At 43.4% G+C, this 19,763-nt stretch overlaps 1 protein-coding gene and 1 long non-coding RNA gene across 2 annotated transcripts in view; one reads left to right on the top strand and one right to left on the bottom strand.

Annotated features, from left to right (window-relative positions):
* The window catches only part of SAMHD1 (SAM and HD domain containing deoxynucleoside triphosphate triphosphohydrolase 1), a 610,883-nt gene that overhangs the window by 364,285 nt on the left and 226,835 nt on the right, over positions 1 to 19,763 (top strand). The window lies entirely within an intron of this gene.
* Positions 2,858 to 5,604, bottom strand: LOC143769056 (uncharacterized). The gene is made up of 4 exons (XR_013214191.1): positions 5,511 to 5,604; positions 5,352 to 5,413; positions 5,196 to 5,268; positions 2,858 to 3,532 (listed from the first exon to the last, which is right to left on the bottom strand). It is a non-coding gene; the product is annotated as an uncharacterized LOC143769056 (long non-coding RNA).

The raw sequence follows: 19,763 nt of genomic DNA, 5'->3' as shown, positions 1-19,763 counted from the left end.
AATAAAAGTGTTAATAGTTTGTTTTAATAATTAACAAAATGCAAAATTAATAAACAGAAAATAAATCTAAATCAAATCAGTATTTGGTGTGACTGACTTGTACCTTCAAAATAGCATCAATTCTTCTTGTTACACTTGTACAGAGTTTTTGAGGGAACTCTACACGTAGGTTGTTGAAAATATCTTAGAGAAGTAATCACAGATCTTCTGTGGATGTAAGTTTGTGCAAATCCTTCTGTCTCTTCATGCAATCCCAGACAGCCTCAAAGTTGCGATCAGGACTCTGTGAAGGCCATATCAGCACTTTAAGGACTGACTCCTTGTTATATTTTTAACTGCAGATTGTTCTTAATGTAGAAAATGTCAGCAGGTGCTCTGGATTGGTTAAATAAAAATGTGAAATATGTGGATCTAACAGTAGGCAGTTTGCTCTCCAAAGCCTAGAGAGTCGGACAATAATGAGTGTTTGCAAACAACAGTAAAGCATAACTAAAATGCACCCTGTGTGAACAGAGGCCACAGTTTACAGAGCCATCTGGTCCCAACTGCACCCTGAAAAGATATAAAGTGCAAAAAACACAGTGTTTGTGTTGGTGTTTCTTATAGATTTTTGGAGGATTTTCATGTCCTCTTTTTGTGGTTTTGATGTTAGAGTAGGACTCACAAGCGTGAGGACCCGTAACGTGGGTTGTGAGCTTCCGTATTTTGGCCAGAATATCAACTAATACCTCACATATATTGCTATGTGTTTTTTGCACTTTATATCTTTTCAGGGTGCAGTTGGGCCCAGATGGCTCTGTAAACTGTAGCCTCTGTTCACACAGGATGCATTTTAGTTAGCACTGGGCATCCCGCCTGATCTAAGAGTATGGGCGTCATTAATAGGCTATGAGCCAGATGCTCTGCATCTCAAGTGTGTGAACATTGCCACATACAGTCTGTATCTTTTTATGCACTGGTGTACCAAACGGCCAATCCCTGATTGTAAGCTGGCTGTCTCATCTGTATTACTGCACCTGTGTAGCCGCCATCTTTAATTGGGTCCACTGCGCCCTGTTAGTACATTTGTTTTGAGGCCTGGGCAGGTAAGCGTCTCTGCCTTTTTCTTGGTGTTTCTTATAGATTTTTGGAGGATTTTCAAGTCCTCTTTTTGTGGTTTTGATGTTAGAACAGTGAAGCATATAGGAGGTTCCCTGCAAGTTTGGAGCTGCATTTAAGCAAATGGAGTTGGGGATATGGTGAGGATTGATGGTGTCTTTGATGCATATAATTATCCATCATGCAATGACATCAAGGAGGCATCTGATTGGCTCCAAATTTATTCTGCAGTAGGACAATGATCCTAAACATAAGGCCAATGTCATTAAAATTTACCTTCAGCGTAAAGAAGAACAAGGAGTTCTGAAAATGGTGATATGGCCCCAACAGAGACCTGATCTCAACATCATTGAAACTGTCTGGGATTACAAGACAAAAGGATTTGTGCAAACCTGCATCCACAGAAGATCTGTGGTTAGTTCTCCAAGATATTTGGAACAATCTCCTTCCGGATTTCCTTCAAAAACTGTGTGCAAGCGCATAGAAGAGTTCATGCTGTTTTGAAGACAAAGTAGAATACGGTTAATCACACCAAATATTCTTTTGATTTAGAGTAAGGTGGAGTTTAGGGTTTAGGGTGAGGTGGAGGACGAGAAGTGCATTTTGATACTATGGGTTCGTAGTCCTTTTGATGTTCTTAAATTGAAGTGACCATTTATCTATCAACTTCGTATACATTTACGTTATTTGTTCTTGATACTTGCTCATTCATTATGAATTGAAGTTTATATTATTAATTCTATTGCACTTGCACTTTATTTGTGGTATTTAAACATTCATATTTTTTACACTCTGCTCTTTTTTGACTATGATATTCATAGATTGGGATATCATGAACCAAGCAATATTTTGATCATGTACAAAGTCTATAGGACTTTCTGTTTGATTAATTATTTTGTCCTGGTCTCTAGGTCACTCCTTACAATATGTTTACATCATAACATTTGTATTCATCCACCTTCATTTATTTTATTTTGTCTGTCTTGTATATGGATTTTATCAATGTGTCTTGTCCACTTTGTTCTTAATAAAGATTATTTTAATATGTAATTATTGGTCCTGGGCCGGCTTTTGTAAGTATTATTATGGTTCTTTATATTTCCAACTGACGTATTCACTAGTTCATAATTTATGCTATTACCATCTTTTGTAGTTGTTCAAATATTTATTTAATTTAGATTTCTCTTTTTCTTATTCATTTTGCAGCATTTTTCCACATCTGCCTAAAACCTTTGCACAGCACTGTATGCGTGTGTATATAAACATGAAGTCTTTTTCCATACTGAAAAAGCTCATATCTTTATCGATTTGTTTCAGGCCATGGACCGTTTTCTCATTTGTTTGAAAAAAGATTCATGAAACAAGCAGCTCCTGAAAAAAAATTTAAGGTGTGTTTCAAATCTGACCAAATATTTATAAGTAACTTAAGGAGTTTTTTTAGTATTTTGGAAAATCCCATTTCAGTTTAGATAAAAACAAATCATACACCAGAGAAAGATGACATAGCACAATAACTACCCCTCAGTGGAGAAAGGCCTTTAGTTGGAGGATGCCGATACCGTTGAAATTGAGAGGAGGGTGTTTGATAGGGGCAGGGCCTGTCTGCTCGCCCTATATAATTTGTCATTAAGGGAAATATCATTTATGTGATACAAAAAAGTTTGGACACAGATGTCAGCCCTCTTTTGTGAGGTTAGATTATAGGTAGCCATATTTACCTCATCTAGGGTTTTATAGTCTGACTGCTTTGTGGTGTTATGTAAAGAATTGATGAGGCCTTCCGTTTAGATCCAAATTTTATTCACACTTTATCTCTCATTGGGTTACATAATCACAATAAAATATGTAATTTGATAAAATGCAACTTGTTAGAGTGCTTTATCTTTATTATTCTCTTCGCAATCTGTTACCATTGGGAACCAATCTAACAGAGTGAATTCTTTCCCATAATAATATAATGGTAAATAATACAGAAAATGCATACTATTATAGCGTGAAATTATTGTTTGTATTTATGCCTTCACTAGTAAGAAAATGGTTTTATGCTTTTCACATTTTATTTACCGTACCCTCTATTCTATTCTTGTTTCCTCCCACCACCTACCACTCTAACCACCCACTGACACCGTACTCCAATACATTATATGATATCCACAGTCAATATAATGAATATACAAGCTTTCTATATAGACCACCTATGCATTATCTCTTGGTCCGGTTACAGGGGAAAGGCGTGCACTCTGGAAGTTTAGAGATGGTGCAGGCTGAACCTGGAATGGATCCACTAGAATCATATACTTGAAAAAACAGCCACACTCAGGAGATGGATTTTTAATTGCATCATATATGTGAAATTTTATTAGAAAACACCACAGTAGTTAATAAAGTGACGAGGTAACGTTTCGACCCCTTGACGGGTCTTTATCAAACCTCACTGAAAAAAACATAGACATATAATATATTAGAGTCAATGTGGAAAAAAGGAGGTAGGTACAAGATATAGTGCGCAAGAACTTGGTGGTAGCATAAAGTCTATCAAATATACACAAAATTATAAAAACAGAAAGATATACAGTACAGACCAAACGTTTAGACACACCTTCTCATTTAAAGATTTTTCTGTATTTTCAAGATTATGAAAATTGTAAATTCACATTGAAGGCATCAAAACTATGAATTAACACATGTGGAATTATATACTTAACAAAAAAGTGTGAAACAACTGAAAATGTCTTATATTCTAGGTTCTTCAAAGTAGCCACCTTTTGCTTTGATGACTGCTTTGCACACTCTTGGCATTCTCTTGATGAGCTTCAAGAGGTAGTCACCGGAAATGGTCTTCCAACAATCTTGAAGGAGATTCCAGAGATGCTTAGCACTTGTTGACCCTTTTGCCTTCACTCTGCGGTCCAGCTCACCCCAAACCATCTCAATTGGGTTCAGGTCTGGTGACTGTGGAGGCGAGGTCATCTGGCGTAGCACCCCATCACTCTCCTCCTTGGTCATATAGCCCTTACACAGCCTGGAGGTGTGTTTGGGGTCATTGTCCTGTTGAAAAATAAATGATGGTCCAACTAAACGCAAACCGGATGGAATAGCATGCCGCTGCAAGATGCTGTGGTAGCCATACTGGTTCAGTATGCCTTCAAGTTTGAATAAATCCCCAACAGTGTCACCAGCAAAGCACCCACACCATCACACCTCCTCCTCCATGCTTCACGGTGGGAACCAGGCATGTAGAGTTCATCCATTCACCTTTTCTTATCCTCAGAAGCAGAGGTGACTCTTGGTCTTCCTTTCCTGGGGCGGTCCTCTTGCGAGCCAGTTTCTTTGTAGCGCTTGATGGTTTTTGCAACTGCACTTGGGGACACTTTCAAAGTTTTCCCAATTTTTCAGACTGACTGACCTTCATTTCTTAAAGTAATGATGGCCACTCGTTTTTCTTTACTTAGCTGCTTTTTTCTTGCCGTAATACAAATTCTAACAGTCTATTCAGTAGGACTATCAGCTGTGCATCCATCAGACTTCTGCTCAACACAACTGATGGTCCCAACCCCATTTATAAGGCAAGAAATCCCACTTATTAAACCTGACAGGTCACACCTGTGAAGCGAAAACAATTTACGGTGACTACCTCTTGAAGCTCATCAAGAGAATGCCAAGAGTGTGCAAAGCAGTCATCAAAGCAAAAGGTGGCTACTTTGAAGAAACTAGAATATAAGACATATGTTCAGTTGTTTCACACTTTTTTATTAAGTATATAATTCCACATGTGTTAATTCATTGCTTTGATGCCTTCAGTGTGAATTTACAAATTTTCATAGTCATGAAAATACAGAAAAATCTTTAAATGAGTAGGTGCGTCCAAACTTTTGGTCTGTACTGTATATATACACAGTAGTATACAGAAGTATGTACATACATATATACACAGACAATGCTCATAGAGAATACATATATATATATATACGTGAAAGTCACAACTGCATTGAGGATGGCTAAAAAGCTTAGGTGGACAGCAACGTAAATGGTCCAATATAAATGGCATAAGGAAATTGATTCACATAGATATGCGGAAGATGTACAACAAAACTGACCTTTAGAGTAGAAATAAATAGGGAGGGAAGAAGACACCGCACTGAAGAGAATCACAGAGGCTCCAAGGGAGAGCTATAAGAAAAAAGAGTAAGGAGTTTGCTGATTGGCAGCCGGAGGCAGGGCTGCATTAGTAGGTAAATGGCAAGAAAACATACCCAGAAGTATAGAGTTCAGGGGTCCGGTAAGGCACGGAAAGGGAACATGATCCCAAAAAGAACTGAAACAATATGAAAGCAGGGTAAATGTACTAAATGCGCCTAGGAATGCCTAAGAAAATAAAGAAAAGATCGAGATGGCGGCGCCTTGAGAGATACCTGCGGGTCCGGAGTATAGGAGATCTGTGGTGGTGTGCGCCGTCATTGGTGGCCAGTGGGTTAATGTTGCGGCGGGACAGGAAGTTGCGACGGGACAGGAAGTGGAGAAGGGCGGGAGAGGGTGCACGTGCACGCGATATGTAGTCAGAGGCATGGAGCGCAGGGAGCCAGCGTGGAACGCAGAGCTGTGGGTACACATGCGCAGTGGAATGCTAGGAGAGAATAGAAGCACCGAGGGCACAGGGCGCCTGCGCGGTATGTATAGTGCGCAGAGCGCTGTGAGCGCAAGGTTAGAGCAGTCGCTGGAACAGAGACACGCAGGCAGCAGCGCTGGAAAGAAATGTGAAGTGTGGAGCCAGAGAAGGAAGAACCTAAGGGGTCTATAGGTGTGTGTGGTGGGGAAGAGAGGACAAAGGGAATAAATGAATAGGAGAAAGGAATATAAGATGAAAATAAAAGCCATGTCCAGAGCAAAGCGGATGAGAGGTATATGGAAAATGAAGAGAGGAGTGCTGGAAAAAATGGATGAAAAAATGGATGAAAAAAAAAGGTATGAACAAATACTGAACAAATGATACTGACACAATACTGTAAAAATAATGGAAATGATGATGAAAAAATAATAAAAATAAGGTGGAAAAGAAATGTAAAGGAAGAAAAACAGAAGAACAAATAAAAGTTGAAAAATAAAAAATAAATATATGAAAAAATGACAAAATGAAAAATTGAAAAAAGTAAAAAGCAATAAATAAATAAATAAGAAATAAAAGATAGATAAAAATAATGATAATGATAATAAAAATAAAAAATAAAAATGAAGGTAAAAAATAATGAAAAATAAAAGATACAGGCAACTCTGGGTACTTACCGCAGTTGGATGAAACAGATTGTTGTGGTCAAACTGCCTAAAAGTAGGAAGATAGGTTAGTATATCCAAAATGAAAGAAAGGTCAGCATGTTGCACACACACATCAACCGATTAGATTAGATAAGTACAACAAGTACAGAATACATGTGATGAACAATTAGAACAAGCACCTAGAGCGAGCAAGAGGCCACGTAACCTCATGGTAATTTATCAACAAACCAGGTCCAGTTCCCTGTTTAGACCTTTTGGTGTGAGGGTTTGCAGAGTATAGATCCAGTGGGATTCTCGTTCCCTTAATAGTTTTATATGGTTACCACCCCTTCTTAGTCTTTCGACCTGCTCAAGGATCTGGAAGCGTAGTTGGGAGACAGAGTGGTTGGCAGCTACAAAGTGATGGGGGAGAGGAAGCCAGGTTTTCTTACACCGTATAGTAGATTTATGGCTGGCAATCCGATCAAGGATGTGCTGTGTCATTTCACCGACATAGAGTAAAGGTACCTTCACACGAAACGACATCGCTAGCGATCCGTGACGTTGCAGCGTCCTCGCTAGCGATATCGTTTCGTTTGACACGCAGCAGCGATCAGGATCCTGCTGTGATGTCGCTGGTCGCTGAATAAAGTCCAGAACTTTATTTGGTCGTCCGATCGCCGTGTATCGTTGTGTTTGACAGCAAAAGCAACGATACCAGCGATGTTTTACACTGGTAACCAGGGTAAACATCGGGTTACCAAGCGCAGGGCCGTGCTTAGTAACCCGATGTTTACCCTGGTTACCAGCGTAAAAGTAAAAAAAACAAACAGTACATACTCACCTGCGCGTCCCCCAGCGTCTGCTTCCTGACACTGACTGAGCGCTGGCCCTAAAGTGAAAGTGAAAGCACAGCGGTGACGTCACCGCTCTGCTGTTAGGGCCGGACCTCAGTCAGTGTCAGGAAGCAGACGCTGGGGGACGCGCAGGTGAGCATGTACTGTTTGTTTTTTTTACCTTTACGCTGGTAACCAGGGTAAACATCGGGTTACTAAGCGCGGCCCTGCGCTTAGTAACCCGATGTTTACCCTGGTTACCCGGGGACTTCGGCATCGTTGGTCGCTGGAGAGCGGTCTGTGTGACAGCTCCCCAGCGATCAAACAGCGACGCTGCAGCGATCGGCATCGTTGTCGCTATCGCTGCAGCGTCGCTTCGTGTGAAGGTACCTTAACCCACAGAAGCACTTAATTACGTACACTACGTAATTGGATTCACACGTAAAGAATCCCTTAATTTGGTATTGTTTGCCGGAGTGAGCGTGAGTTATTGAGCTGGACTTGATAACATTAGAGCAGTATGCGCAACCCAGGCTGCGTCTTTCTGTGCCCAGAAAGGTTTGTCTGGGTGTTCTGGAAGAGCTGCCCAGGACCGCTTTAACAACTCTATCCCTAATGTTGTTGGGTCTCCGTTTGCACATGAGTGGTGGTATTTTGAAGGCCTCAATATGGAGGTATGAATGTTCCAACAACGGCCAGTGTTTGTGAAAAACATTATATACCTTGGGCATGACAGGGTGGTGGGTGTGGATGAAGGGAACCCGTTCTGGTTTTGGTTGGACGTTTGAACACGGGGATGGACTCAAGGCCAACATTTTTTCTCTGTCTAGCAGGCTTCTGGGATAGTGTCTGGCTGTGAATTTGCGGGACATGTCATCAAGACGAGCAGGTAGCAAATCGGAATTGGAGAATATGCGGGCCACTTGTTTAAATTGCAACCGGGGCAGGCTGTTTTTAATGGAAGGAGGATGACTGCTATGATAATGAAGAAGACTGTTGGAGTCTGTAGGTTTAGAGAAAAGGTCCGTGGTGAGGGATCCATTGGCTTCCCTTATAAGGAGAGTATCGAGGAATGGAATCTGGGTTGAATCAAAATTCAGTGTAAATTGAAGTGAAGCCCGGATGGAGTTGAGGTATTCGGTAAATGTGACCAAAGTGTCTTGTGGGCCCATCCATAGACAAAAGATATCATCTATGTAGCAAAACAAGCACAAGTTGTGGGTTTTAAACAGACTTTTCATAGATGTAGTTGTGCTCAAAGGCATCCATATAGATATTGGCATAAGCCGAGGTCACTTTGGCACCCATGGCGGTGCCTTGGGTCTGTAAGTAGTACTGGTCACCAAAAAGAAAAAAATTGTTGTGTAGGATGAGAGAAAGAAGCTCAAGGCACAAGTGTCGGGAGTGATTTGTGAATGCTGATTGTTCAAGAAAGTTATCTACTGCTTTGATGCCTAGGTTATGTCTAATGGAAGTATATAGGCTTTTTTCACATCAAATGTGATGAGAAGGCATTCAGGTGGAGTGGTGGGAAATTGTTTTAGGGATTGAAGAAAGTGGCCTGTGTCTAGGATAAATGACCTCATGTTCCTAGTCAATGGAGTAAGAATCTTCTCCAGGTAGATTGAGATGGGGGCCAGGATAGAGTCAGGAGAGGCGACAATAGGATGGCCAGGTGGATTAGTGACGGATTTATGAATCTTGGGTAGAGTATATATGACTGGGATGACTGGGTGGGGATTTATGAGGTAGGTCGCAGTCTTGGAGTCTATTGTATTAAGTGATTGATATTTTTGGAGAATCACATTGATTTGGGATTTGATAGTCAGGGTAGGATCAGATGGAATTTTTTTGTATGTAGTTGTATCTGATAATTGTCTCAGAATTTCAGCCGAATAGTCAGTTGTAGGGATGAGCGACTTTTACTTTTTTAGGATCGAGTCGGGTTTCGCGAAACCCGACTTTGTCAAAAGTCAGGTCGAGTGAAATCGACCGATTATCACGAAAAGTCGGCCGAAACACGAAACCCAATGCAAGTCAATGGGGAATCAAAGTTGGCAGTGAGTGGAGGACAGGAAAACACCTACAGTGCCCATTTTAATGTCAAAAACATCAATTCTTGTCACTTAAGCTTGTGAATCTTAATTTACCTTATAATAATAGTTAGACATTGAAAATTGGGGGTCATTTGTCTAAAGTTGTGGGGAGGGGGGTAGGGCTGGCTCAAGTTTTTTGTGGGCCCAGGAAACGCGGACTACGTCATGGCGGTGGAGCCGAGAGAGGTAAGTATTAAAACTTTGCAAGTGGTGTGATCTCGAGCAAGCAGGGGGGGCCCACTCGTTCGCATTGGCACTGGCACCGGGCCCCTCAAAGTACGGTGGTGTGTTTGACGGCGGGGGCGCCTCCCACCGGCAGAGACACTTTTGCGTACTATGAGGGGCCCTGTGCCAGTGACGTCGCCAATGAGTATGCCCCCCCACCTCATGAAGGAACCTGCACTTTCATCTGCACCTTCCTCTTTGTCCCCGTGTAAGGTGGTATAGTATGCGGGAAGGGGAACCAGACTTTCAGCAGGGTCAGATTCTGGCTGTGTAGAGTGCAAGGGGAATATAGTGGTCTGGGTCAATGTACCAGCAGGCTCATCTAGCACTGGCTGGCAATGGGCAGGATGAGGAGGAAACACAGATATAGTCCCAAAGAATAAAGTAGGCTAAATGCAGTTCAAAATTGGTAACAGGAGTAAACAGGCGGCACTGCTTTGTTCAGTGGAGGAGAACACCAAGCAGCGGCAGACACCGTTAGTAGGCCCAACCAACCAAGTAGGCCAAATGCAGGTTAATATCTGATATAGGCCGAAAGCCTGAAGATTGAAGCTCAGCTATATTCAGTGGAGGAGAACATCAAGGAGCGGCAGACACCGTTACTAGGGCCCAACCAAACTAGTAGGCCAAATGCAGTTTAAAAAGTACTTTAGGCCAAAAGCCTGAAGATTGAAGCTCAGCTTTGTTCAGTGGAGGGGAAAAGCAAGGAGCGGCAGACACAGTTACTAGGGCCCAACCAAACTAGTAGGCCAAATGCAGTTTAAAAATTCCTATAGGCCGAAAGCCTGAAGATTGAAGCTCAGCCGTATTCAGTGGAGGAGAACACCAAGGAGCATCAGACACTGTTACTAGGGCCCAACCAAACTAGTAGGCCAAATGCAGGTTAATATCTGATATAGGCCGAAAGCCTGAAGATTGAAGCTCAGCTATATTCAGTGGAGGAGAACACCAAGGAGCGGCAGACACCGTTACTAGGGCCCAACCAAACTAGTAGGCCAAATGTAGTTTAAAAATTCCTATAGGCCGATAGCCTGAAGATTGAAGCTCAGCTATATTCAGTGGAGGAGAACACCAAGGAGCGGCAGACACCATTACTAGGGCCCAACCAAACTAGTAGGCCAAATGCAGTTTAATATCTAATATAGGCCGAAAGCCTGAAGATTGAAGCTCAGCTTTGTACAGTGGAGGAGAACACCAAGGAGTGGCAGACACCGTTAGTAGGGCCCAACCAAACTAGTAGGCCAAATGCAGTTTAATATCTGATATAGGCCGAAAGCCTGAAGCTTGAAGCTCAGCTTTGTACAGTGGAGGAGAACACCAAGGAGTGGCAGACACCGTTAGTAGGGCCCAACCAAACTAGTAGGCCAAATGCAGTTTAATATCTGATATAGGCCGAAAGCCTGAAGATTGAAGCTCAGCTTTGTACAGTGGAGGAGAACACCAAGGAGTGGCAGACACCGTTAGTAGGGCCCAACCAAACTAGTAGGCCAAATGCAGTTTAATATCTGATATAGGCCGAAAGCCTGAAGATTGAAGCTCAGCTTTGTACAGTGGAGGAGAACACCAAGGAGTGGCAGACACCATTAGTAGGCCCAACCAAACTAGTATCCCAAATGCAGTTTCATATTTAAAATCTAGGCCAAAAGCCTGAAGATTGAAGCTCAGGAAAAAAAAACCAGGAGAACACCAAGGAGCGGCAGACACCATTAGTAGGCCCAACCAAACTAGTATCCCAAATGCAGTTTCATATTTAAAATCTAGGCCGAAAGCCTGAAGATTGAAGCTCAGGAAAAAAAACCTGGAGAACACCAAGGAGCAGCAGACACTGTTAGTAGGCCCAACCAATCTAGTAGCACCAATGCAGTTTTCAAATTCCTATAGGCTGAAAACCTGACAATTGAAGCTCAGCTTTTTTCAGAGGAGGACAGCTGTATTGAGTGGCGCAGACAGACACAGGTAGTAGGCCTTAAACAAAAAAGTTGGCTCACTGCAGTTTAAAAAAGGTTACAGGGGTACACAGGCAGCATTGGTGTGGTCAGCGGAGGACAATTGGAAGGAGTGGCGCAGACTTACTAGGCCTAAAATTTAAAAAAATAGGCTCTATGCAGGTTTAAATAGGTTACAGGGGTACACAGGCAGCATTGGTGTGGTCAGCGGAGGACGATTGCAAGGAGGGACCGCAGACAGACTTACTAGGCTGTCATGATCTCAATGGCAAGAGAACATAGCATAAGCATATATAGGAACTAGCTCTTGGAAGATGGGAACTGAGCTGACCATGAACTAAACCTAACGCCCAACTAGCAGTGGCCGGGTAGCATGCCTACGTTGATTCTAGATGCCCAGCACCAGCCGGAGGACTAAATAAAACTAGCAGAGGAAAATATTAGTCCTAGCTCACCTCTAGAGAAATACCCCGAAAGGAGACAGAGGCCCCCCACATGTATTGGCGGTGAGTTGAGATGAAATAACAAACGTAGTATGAAAATAGGTTTAGCAAATTTGAGGTCCACTTACTACATAGCAGAAGACAGAAAGGACACTTTCATGGTCAGCTGAAAACCCTATCAAAAACACCATCCAGAAATTACTTTAAAACTCTGGCATTAACTCATAACACCAGAGTGGCAATTCCTGTTCACAAGAGCTTTCCAGACACAGTAACGAAACTACAGCTGTGAACTGGAACAAAAATGCAAAAACAAACATGGACAAGAGTCCAACTTATCTAGTAGTTGTCTAGGAGCAGGAACAAGCACAGAGAGGCTTCTGATAACATTGTTGACCGGCAAGCAACTAACAGAGCAGCAAGGTTATATAGCGACTCCCACATCTTGATGGGAACAGGTGAACAGAGAAGATGAAGACACCAGTTCAATTCCACCAGTAGCCACCGGGGGAGCCCAGAATCCAAATTCACAACAGTACCCCCCCCTCAAGGAGGGGGCACCGAACCCTCACCAGAACCACCAGGGCGATCAGGATGGGCCCTATGAAAGGCACGAACCAGATCGGAGGCATGAACATCAGATGCATTCACCCAAGAATTATCCTCCTGGCCGTATCCCTTCCACTTGACCAGATACTGGAGTCTCCGTCTGGAAACACGAGAGTCTAAGATTTTCTCCACAACGTACTCCAACTCACCCTCAACCAACACCGGAGCAGGAGGCTCAACGGAAGGCACAACCGGTACCTCATACCTGCGCAATAATGACCGATGAAAAACGTTATGAATAGAAAAGGATGCAGGGAGGTCCAAACGGAAGGAAACAGGGTTAAGAATCTCCAATATCTTATACGGGCCGATAAACCGAGGCTTAAACTTAGGAGAAGAGACCCTCATAGGGACAAAACGAGAAGACAACCACACCAAATCCCCAACAGAAAGCCGAGGACCAACACGACGGTGGCGGTTGGCAAAAAGCTGAGTCTTCTCCTGGGACAACCTCAAATTGTCCACCACCTGCCCCCAGATCTGATGCAATCTCTCCACCACAGCATCCACTCCAGGACAATCCGAAGATTCCACCTGACCAGAGGAAAATCGAGGATGAAACCCCGAATTACAGAAAAACGGGGACACCAAAGTGGCAGAGCTGGCCCGATTATTGAGAGCGAACTCCGCCAATGGCAAAAAAGCAACCCAATCATCCTGGTCAGCAGACACAAAACACCTCAGATATGTCTCCAGGGTCTGATTAATCCGCTCGGTCTGGCCATTCGTCTGAGGATGGAAAGCGGACGAAAAAGATAAATCTATGCCCATCCTAGCACAGAATGCCCGCCAAAATCTAGACACGAATTGGGTCCCTCTGTCAGAAACGATATTCTCAGGAATACCATGCAAACGAACAACATTTTGAAAAAACAGAGGAACCAACTCGGAAGAAGAAGGTAACTTGGGCAGAGGAACCAAATGGACCATCTTAGAAAAACGGTCACACACCACCCAGATGACAGACATCTTCTGAGAAACAGGCAGATCTGAAATAAAATCCATCGAGATGTGCGTCCAAGGCCTCTTAGGAATAGGCAAGGGCAACAATAATCCACTAGCCCGAGAACAACAAGGCTTGGCCCGAGCACAAACGTCACAAGACTGCACAAAGCCTCGCACATCTCGTGACAGGGAAGGCCACCAGAAGGACCTTGCCACCAAATCCCTGGTACCAAAAATGCCAGGATGACCTGCCAACGCAGAAGAATGAACCTCAGAGATGACTCTACTGGTCCAATCATCAGGAACAAACAGTTTATCAGGTGGGCAACGATCAGGTCTATCCGCCTGAAACTCCTGCAAGGCCCGCCGCAGGTCTGGAGAAACGGCTGACAATACCACTCCATCCTTAAGGATACCTGTGGGCTCAGAGTTACCAGGCGAGTCAGGCTCAAAACTCCTAGAAAGGGCATCCGCCTTAACATTCTTAGAACCCGGTAGGTATGACACCACAAAATTAAACCGAGAGAAAAATAATGACCAGCGCGCCTGTCTAGGATTCAGGCGCCTGGCGGTCTCAAGATAAATCAAATTTTTGTGGTCAGTCAATACCACCACCTGATGTCTGGCCCCCTCAAGCCAATGGCGCCACTCCTCAAAAGCCCACTTCATGGCCAAAAGCTCCCGATTCCCAACATCATAATTCCGCTCAGCGGGCGAAAATTTACGGGAAAAGAAGGCACAAGGCCTCATCACGGAGCAGTCAGAACTTTTCTGCGACAACACTGCCCCAGCTCCGATCTCAGAAGCGTCGACCTCAACCTGAAAAGGTAGAGCAACATCAGGCTGACGCAACACAGAGGCAGAGGAAAAACGGCGCTTAAGCTCCCGAAAGGCCTCCACAGCATCAGGGGACCAATCAGCAACATCAGCACCCTTCTTAGTCAAATCGGTCAATGGCTTAGCAATATCCGAAAAACCAGCAATAAATCGACGATAAAAGTTAGCAAAGCCCAAAAATTTCTGAAGACTCTTAAGAGAAGAGGGCTGCGTCCAATCACAAATAGCTTGAACCTTGACAGGATCCATTTCAATGGAAGAGGGGGAAAAAATATATCCCAAAAAGGAAATCCTCTGTACCCCAAAAACACACTTAGAACCCTTCACACACAAAGAATTAGACCGCAAAACCTGAAAAACCCTCCTGACTTGCTGGACATGAGAGTCCCAGTCATCCGAAAAAATCAGAATATCATCCAGATACACAATCATAAATTTATCCAAATAATCGCGAAAAATATCATGCATAAAGGACTGGAAAACTGACGGAGCATTAGAAAGACCAAAAGGCATCACTAAATACTCAAAGTGGCCCTCGGGCGTATTAAATGCGGTTTTCCACTCATCCCCCTGCCTGATTCGCACCAAATTATACGCCCCACGAAGGTCAATCTTAGAGAACCACTTGGCCCCCTTTATGCGAGCAAACAAATCAGTCAGCAACGGCAATGGGTATTGATATTTAACAGTGATTTTATTCAAAAGCCGATAATCAATACATGGTCTCAAAGAGCCGTCTTTTTTTGACACAAAGAAAAAACCGGCTCCTAAGGGAGATGACGATGGACGAATATGTCCCTTTTCCAAGGACTCCTTTATATATTCTCGCATAGCAGCATGTTCAGGCACAGACAGATTAAATAAACGACCCTTTGGGTATTTACTACCCGGGATTAAATCTATGGCACAATCGCACTCTCGGTGCGGAGGTAACGAACCAAGCTTGGATTCTTCAAAGACGTCACGATAGTCAGACAGGAACTCAGGAATTTCAGAGGGAATGGATGATGAAATGGAAACCACAGGTACATCCCCATGAGCCCCCTTACATCCCCAGCTCAACACAGACATAGCTCTCCAGTCGAGGACTGGGTTGTGAGATTGCAGCCAAGGCAATCCTAGCACCAAATCATCATGTAGATTATACAGCACCAGAAAGCGAATAATCTCCTGGTGATCCGGATTAATACGCATAGTTACTTGTGTCCAGTATTGTGGTTTATTATTAGCCAATGGGGTGGAGTCAATCCCCTTCAGAGGAATAGGAGTCTCCAAAGGCTCTAAATCATACCCACAGCGTTTGGCAAAGGACCAATCCATAAGACTCAAAGCGGCGCCAGAGTCGACATAGGCGTCCGTGGTAATAGATGACAAAGAGCAAATCAGGGTCACAGATAGAATAAATTTAGACGGTAAGGTGCAAATGGAAACAGATTTACCAAGCTTTTTAGTGCGCTTAGAGCATGCTGATATAACATGAGTAGAATCACCACAATAGAAACACAACCCATTTTTCCGTCTAAAATTCTGCCGCTCGCTTCGGGACAGAATTCTATCACACTGCATACTCTCTGGCGACTTCTCAGTGGACACCGCCAGATGGTGCACTGGTTTGCGCTCCCGCAAACGCCTATCGATCTGAATAGCCATTGTCATGGACTCATTCAGACCCGCAGGCACAGGGAACCCCACCATAACATCCTTAATGGCATCAGAGAGACCCTCTCTGAAAGTCGCCGCCAGGGCGCACTCATTCCACTGAGTAAGCACAGACCATTTACGGAATCTTTGGCAGTAAATTTCCGCTTCATCTTGCCCCTGAGATAGGGACATCAAAGTTTTTTCTGCCTGAAGCTCCAAATGAGGTTCGTCATAAAGCAACCCCAAGGCCAGAAAAAACGCATCCACATTGAGCAACGCAGGATCCCCTGGTGTCAATGAAAAAGCCCAGTCTTGAGGGTCGCCCCGGAGCAAGGAAATCACAATCCTGACCTGCTGTGCAGGGTCTCCGGCAGAGCGAGATTTCAGGGACAAAAATAATTTGCAATTATTTCGAAAATTCTGAAACCCGGATCTATTCCCCGAGAAAAATTCCGGCAAAGGAATTCTCGGCTCAGATACAGGTGCATGACAAACAAAATCTTGCAAATTTTGTACCTTCGTGGCGAGATTATTCAAACCTGCAGTTACACTCTGAAGATCCATTACAAACAGGTGGACACAGAGCCATTCAAGGGTTAAGAGGAGGTAAGAAGCAGCTAGACAGCAATTAAGGGCTAGGCAGCAAAACTCTGAGGGGAAAAAAAAAAAAAAATTTCCCTTCAACACTTCTTTTTCTCCTGCTTCAGCCCAAACAATTAACACTTTGAGGGCCGGTCAAACTGTCATGATCTCAATGGCAAGAGAACATAGCATAAGCATATATAGGAACTAGCTCTTGGAAGATGGGAACTGAGCTGACCATGAACTAAACCTAACGCCCAACTAGCAGTGGCCGGGTAGCATGCCTACGTTGATTCTAGATGCCCAGCACCAGCCGGAGGACTAAATAAAACTAGCAGAGGAAAATATTAGTCCTAGCTCACCTCTAGAGAAATACCCCGAAAGGAGACAGAGGCCCCCCACATGTATTGGCGGTGAGTTGAGATGAAATAACAAACGTAGTATGAAAATAGGTTTAGCAAATTTGAGGTCCACTTACTACATAGCAGAAGACAGAAAGGACACTTTCATGGTCAGCTGAAAACCCTATCAAAAACACCATCCAGAAATTACTTTAAAACTCTGGCATTAACTCATAACACCAGAGTGGCAATTCCTGTTCACAAGAGCTTTCCAGACACAGTAACGAAACTACAGCTGTGAACTGGAACAAAAATGCAAAAACAAACATGGACAAGAGTCCAACTTATCTAGTAGTTGTCTAGGAGCAGGAACAAGCACAGAGAGGCTTCTGATAACATTGTTGACCGGCAAGCAACTAACAGAGCAGCAAGGTTATATAGCGACTCCCACATCTTGATGGGAACAGGTGAACAGAGAAGATGAAGACACCAGTTCAATTCCACCAGTAGCCACCGGGGGAGCCCAGAATCCAAATTCACAACACTAGGCCTAAAATAAAAAAGTAGGCTCTATGCAGGTTTAAATAGGTTACAGGGGTACACAGGCAGCATTGGTGTGGTCAGTGAAGGACGATTGCAAGGAGGGACCGCAGACAGACTTACTAGGCCTCAAATTAAAAAAAATAGGCTCTATGCAGGTTTAAATAGGTTACAGGGGTACACAGGCAGCATTGGTGTGGTCAGCGTAGGACAATTGCAAGGAGGGACCGCAGACAGACTTATTAGGCCTAAGATAAAAAAGTAGGCTCTATGCAGGTTTAAATAGGTTACAAGGGTACACAGGCAGCATTGGTGTGGTCAGCGGAGGACGATTGCAAGGAGGGACCGCAGACAGACTTACTAGGCCTAAAATAAAAAAGTAGGCTCTATGCAGGTTTAAATAGGTTACAGGGGTACACAGGCAGCATTGGTATGGTCAGCGGAGGACGATTGCAAGGAGGGACCGCAGACAGACTTACTAGGCCTAAAATAAAAAAGTAGGCTCTATGCAGGTTTAAATAGGTTACAGGGGTACACAGGCAGCATTGGTGTGGCCAGCGGAGGACGATTGCAAGGAGGGACCGCAGACAGACTTACTAGGCCTAAAATAAAAAAGTTGGCTCTATGCAGGTTTAAATAGGTTGCAGGGGTACACAGGCAGCATTGGTGTGGTCAGCGGAGGACGATTGCACCGAGGGGCAGACAGTGGCACAGTTAGTAGGGCCAAAAAAAGTAATAGGCAAAATGCAGTTAAAAATAGGTTACAGGAGTACGCAGGCGGCCTAGCTTTGTTCAGTGGAGGACAACTGTAAGGAGTGTCTGACACTGTTAGTAGGCCAAAATAATAAAGTATATATGTTAGCAACTGGATAAAAATTAACCTTTATTAGGTACTAATTAAAAGCCAGATAATGGCACACTATAAAATGAACAAGACAAAAACCTGAGTGACTGGTGCCCTATTACCTTCACAGAAAAGGGGAACAACACACAACAATTGACAATAAGAACCAGACCAACACTGGTAGTATTAGAATGGCTTCCAATCTATAATCGTGGCTATTATTTCACAGGCTCACTGCCACTAAGCCAGTAAATGTAGGAAATACTGCAATATATTGGACATCAAATGGTTAACCTACAATTGGGTCACCCTTTAGTATTCGTGTCCACCTACCTACACACAATATATGCAGTATTAATCTTTCCAATTTTATTAAATGGCCTTTCAAACGCAATAATACATTATGCTTAGTGTATTACCATTAGAAACACAGCATATTACCATTCCGTGTATATATGCATACTAGAAAGTACCATGTATTAGATTGGAACCCTGTCAGCCACCTTGTACTGACAGGGTTCCAATCTAATACATGGTACTTTCTAGTATGCATATATACACGGAATGGTAATATGCTGTGTTTCTAATGGTAATACACTAAGCATAATGTATTATTGCGTTTGAAAGGCCATTTAATAAAATTGGAAAGATTAATACTGCATATATTGTGTGTAGGTAGGTGGACACGAATACTAAAGGATGACCCAATTGTAGGTTAACCATTTGATGTCCAATATATTGCAGTATTTCCTACATTTACTGGCTTAGTGGCAGTGAGCCTGTGAAATAATAGCCACGATTATAGATTGGAAGCCATTCTAATACTACCAGTGTTGGTCTGGTTCTTATTGTCAATTGTTGTGTGTTGTTCCCCTTTTCTGTGAAGGTAATAGGGCACCAGTCACTCAGGTTTTTGTCTTGTTCATTTTTTAGTGTGCCATTATCTGGCTTTTAATTAGTACCTAATAAAGGTTAATTTTTATCCAGTTGCTAACATATATTATTTACTTTGTTGGATAAGTACACCAAGCTTAGAACAAAATAATAAAGTGAGGTTAATGTCTGGCCAAAAAAAAATTTCACAAATAAACAGGTGGCATACCTAGGTACAGGGGTGGGCTTCTCTGCTGACTTGCAGACAGTGATAGTTGGCGCAAAGTATTAACTGGTATAAATGTAGGACAGGGCCCCAGAATATTTTTACTAGCATCAATCATGTCAACAAATTGGTATTGGCAGTGCCATTGAAGGATTTAACAGCACAGACTAAACAGTGGTGGAGCAGTGAGAGGTAATTTTGCAAGTGGTAGAGCACTGTTTGAGCTGGGGGGGGGGAACACTCTCTCGTGGGCGGCGGTACTGGCCCAGGGCCCCTTATGTTATGACGGTGTGTCTGACGTTGGGTGTGCACCACCACCGCCAGAGACACTTCATTGTACTATGAGGGACCCTGTGCCAGTGCCGTCGCCCAAAAGTGGGCACACCCACCTGTTCAGCCAAACGGCACTCGCACGGGTGCTTGCGCCAAGT

This window comes from Ranitomeya variabilis, chromosome 4 (genome assembly GCF_051348905.1).
Source record: "Ranitomeya variabilis isolate aRanVar5 chromosome 4, aRanVar5.hap1, whole genome shotgun sequence".
NCBI lineage: Eukaryota > Metazoa > Chordata > Amphibia > Anura > Dendrobatidae > Ranitomeya > Ranitomeya variabilis.
The sequence above is the reverse complement of the archived record's forward strand: the minus strand, read 5'-3'. Positions and strand labels throughout refer to the sequence as shown.